Source organism: Sardina pilchardus, chromosome 17 (genome assembly GCF_963854185.1).
Source record: "Sardina pilchardus chromosome 17, fSarPil1.1, whole genome shotgun sequence".
Classification (NCBI taxonomy): Eukaryota; Metazoa; Chordata; class Actinopteri; order Clupeiformes; family Clupeidae; genus Sardina; species Sardina pilchardus.
In genome coordinates this window covers 1461291-1465747 of record NC_085010.1, presented here as the reverse complement: position 1 = coordinate 1465747, position 4457 = coordinate 1461291, and positions in this window count along the sequence as shown.

Here is a 4457-nt window from a genome sequence, read left to right as displayed (position 1 = left end):
CAAAGATTGAGGGTCATCTGACTGATATGGGCAGTGGTGTTGCTGATTTCAGATGAGCTATACCAAGCCAAATCAGGCAATATATGATTACGAAATTCAGACAGTTTTGTAAACTACAGGAGAGCTATACTTACAGTATAACGGAGGGAATGTTAAAAGTATGGGTCAAGTTGAATAAGCAGAAAGCTCAATTGCGTCTTTCTCGGTTCTTTAGTGTTTGGCAATAGAACATAGAAACACCTTTAGACCAAAAAATTGAGAAAACAAGCTTTTTGTGAAAATAAACTTTTTAGATACTACTTTTGTTTTCTTTGCATTTCAGAAGTATTTCAACCACGATTGCCCTGTTATCTTGTCAGTCTCAGCAAAGTTGCTATAGACTCTGATGGTTGCTATAGACTCTGGACAGGACGGTAGACTTAGCAAGCTAGCACTTTGCAAAGTCTTAAATAAATGGATAATATGATCAAGTGTTTTCAATTCTTTAACCCTATGAGCCCTAGACATCATTTATTACTCCAAATTGCTCCAGGGACAATGCCCCCTGTAATAATAGAAATATGTAAAATACAGAGCAAAGAAATATGTATTGCTTTGGATAAAAAGTGTCTGCTAAATGAATGTAAATGTTATAACATAAAATCTCTCCTGCAAAGTGTCTTTGAGAGATGTCAGTCTGCCACTCCATTGAAACAGCCCTGACCTGAGTAATGAATGACCTGCTACTCACAGCTGACTCTGGCCAAGCATCTGTAGTACTTTTAGACTTCAGTGCAGCCTTCGATGCCATTGATCACTCCATACTGTACTTCTTAGCTGATTAGCAGTGTTGGGAATGTTACTGTAATTAGTTATAAGTGATTAGTTACTCACTACGTGTTCCAAAAAGTAACTGAGTTAGTAACCGAATTACTCTATAATAAAAGTAAGTTTTTATCTGTTTTCACAAGTCAGTGGAAATGGGTAGAACAGACAGGTGTTTGCACATAACCTTCAATATCTATTTCTATTCTTTTGATTCTATTGTTCGATTAACCAGTCGATTTCCTTGTTTGTTTACACAAACCTGGCCAAAGCAGCAGATTCTGATTCTGACTCTTTATTTCAGCAATAATGGCTTGGAATGAATCATCCTCCACCGTTGATAATGGGAACATACTTTTAACAACATACTTGCCTATTATACAGTTGCCTGTGTCATAGGTTTTTGTTGTGAGGCAGAAAGACTTAGCTTTTGCTGCTTGGCGGACTGCTGCGAGTGGTGGATGGTGAGTTATCTCATCTGTGGTGGAGGTATATAGGTTTTATATGGATTAAATTTGCATAACGAGGGGCGGGTGTCCATTGAGTGTGCACAAGAGAGAGGGAGAGCGGGCCAAGGAGAGGGGGTTTACTTCTATAGGCTACTGTTTGGTTAAATTGCACGCATAGTCCACAATAACAACTGAGAGCTATGAAATTATGATTTATTTTTTTATTTTTTTGTGGCACCATGTAAGCTGCAAAGCGCTGCGGGGAACTCTCGGGGTGTGTCACGATTCTCACTCTCTGCCACTGTTGACTTAAAGGCACTTAATCCTACTCCTAACCCTAACCTTAACCCATGCCTAACCCCAGCGCCTTCCAGGCAGCACTGCCTTGAAGACAACATTGGGGGCTCAAAACACCAAGACATCTTTCTACTCACAACTACTGAAGCCTACTTCTACTTAACTGTACTCCTAACTGAAATAAAACTGGTCAATCTTTGACATGTTCAAAAAGCACAAACTCTTATTTGCCGCGAGGTAACGTCATCTAAGAAAAAAGAAGTTGTTTGTACTTTGGCATGCAAAAAATCACTTCAACTGAGATTCGAACCTTAGACCCCGGATTCACAACCCAATCAAAAACAACTTATGCACTATGCTCCGTTTTATCAATACGGGACACTACTAATGTTTGAATGACTTGTTGTGGTTGCTAGGTAACGGTAAACAAACTAAAAGATCGTATTTTTTGATTTTGCTTACAAACGGACGGCTTTACCAGTTCACCGAACAAAGTTTATGGAAATTTAGCACCACTTTCAAATTCCCTTTCCACGCAATAGGATAGCGCTAAATGATTAGATTTTTGCTGCCGCTATGGGCATCTAGATTTCTAGGCTAAGTTAACAGTTAACCAACACACATTAAGGCAATCACTAAGACAGCCTTCTACCATCTGAGCGATATAACCAAGATTAGATCTCTGTTGTCAATGTAGGACGTTGAAACCCTAGTTCATGCATTCGTCTCTTCGAAACTGGAATTTTATAATTCCCCTGTTCTGTTGTGAAACAAAAATTCTTCAACTTGAAACAGAATGCTTCTGCTAGACAAAGAAAACCAACCAAGTCGATGAAGTCTTTCAATTTAATCAAAATGCTGCAACCAGAAAGTAATGGAAAACATTTTAAAGACAGGAGTAGGCCAGTGATTAGTCAGAAGTGATGAATGAAAGACCCAGACAGAGCATTAGTCAGGTAGAATATACACTGACAAATCATAAAATGTTTATCAAAATCAGCCTCAACAGAAGTGCCTGGCTGTACAACCACACACACTCAGCACTCTCTGACAACACTGGCATCCATAAGATGTAATAGAGTAGAGTAATGCCCTCTTCTCAATTCATCTGGCTAGCGCCTACCACTTCTTAAATGAGACGTGGTCTGGCAACCAAACGTTCATTTTCTAGTATTTGAAAAATTGCCCAGATCCGTTCATTGGGCGCCACGGATGTCTATCAAATGCATCTGTGCATAGCTCATCATTGTCTTGCTTTCCCCCCTGTTCTGTGATTGGTCCCCTATCTCAGGCACAAATTAGGGCGGTAGTTTCCAGACTGCCTTAGCAGCATGAATGAAATTGCGCGCAAGGCAGCATGGGAACACCCAGGCTACATGAGCGCTACATACAACAAACAACTTTTGATGATGAATCTAATCCCAAAGTATCTTATTAGGTCAGTTTTCTCTTGGTAATCTGGACAACAATATATATACTGTATATACCCTAAAAAATATTTGCCTTGACAGTACAGCCCAGAAGGTCCCTGTGTCTGTTAAGCATTGTAAAGGTTAATAATGTAACATGGAGCTGTCTCACATAGTCCAATTAATCCCGAAGGTGATTCTTAAGATGGAATGAAGGTCATTCTATAAGAATGTATTTTGTAGCATGTGTCCTCTACTTGTGCATCTATAGCTGACAGTACCCCGTATAGCTGGCCGTGCCCATCAAGCGGAGAATTAGCCTTGCAGTTTGACTGTTGGTGCCCGGTGTAATCTTGTGAGTATTATGAAACATTACCTGGTCAGTAGATATGGCTCTTTGGAGATTGCCTTCGCCTGTTGCTATTCCTTCATCTCCAGAACAAATGCATAAATGTAAAGGGATCTGGGAAAACCCAACACATGGTGAACTCAAAAATAATTGATTTTTGCTGTTTAAACCCACAATTTCACCGACTTCAAGAGAAACTATGCAGGTTTGGTAACTTCTTCGCTGTTTTCTTGTTTTACACTTGCAGGTTTTCCTGCCGAGCTTCCCCTAACAGCTTTAGCGTGTTTATTTTACAACACTCTCCAATCGGACATCTGCGAGCTGCAAGCTGCGAGACTTTCTGTTTGTTAGTGCACCGGCACAGCAGCCCAAAGTTGCAAGGGTGTTTTTTCCGCTCACAGATGGTAGATGGAAGCAAAACGGCCACTACTCAACCCACAAAAAGACATACAGTACAACCATTCCAATGACTACAAAGCTGTTAAGTTAAGGTAAATTAAGCTTAAAGAAACCTGCATAGTTGCCCTTTAAGATATTGATACCATCCTGGATACCATCCTCACAAAAGCCTGGATGTTCCTAGGATGATATAATGATAAGTTGGTGAAATTTCACCATGCAATGTTTTTTTCCAGATTTCCCAGTGTTCAGGGGGGAAAAGGGCTCAAGACGTGAGAAGTCGCTGTTGCTCATTTAATTTTCTCCATTGTCCATGAATGAGGAGCTCTGCCGTTTCACCATGTGTTTGCCCAATGTTGTCCCTTATGACAATACTTTATATTCAATATTTTCACTATTGGCCCAGTGTTCTTGACTGCTGCACAAAGGGGTCTAGAATGATTAGACCCCTGTCTGAGAATTGTCAAATTGCTGCACAAATTGATACTGTATGTTAAATATTTAAAACTATTTTTTATTGCACAACAATGACCAGTGTCTCAAATCTGGGTAGAGTGTTAAGAGTTGATGATGATAATGAATATGATGGGGAAGATGGTAATGGCCAAAAGTGTCACCCTATCAAAGATAAACCTACAGCTTTGCAACCATGATGTTATACTCAAAATCAAGCTGTTGCAGTCTTCAGCCCACCCCAACATCTGCACTGGAAGTGCAACCCATACCAGTTCAGTTTAAACAAAACGGACA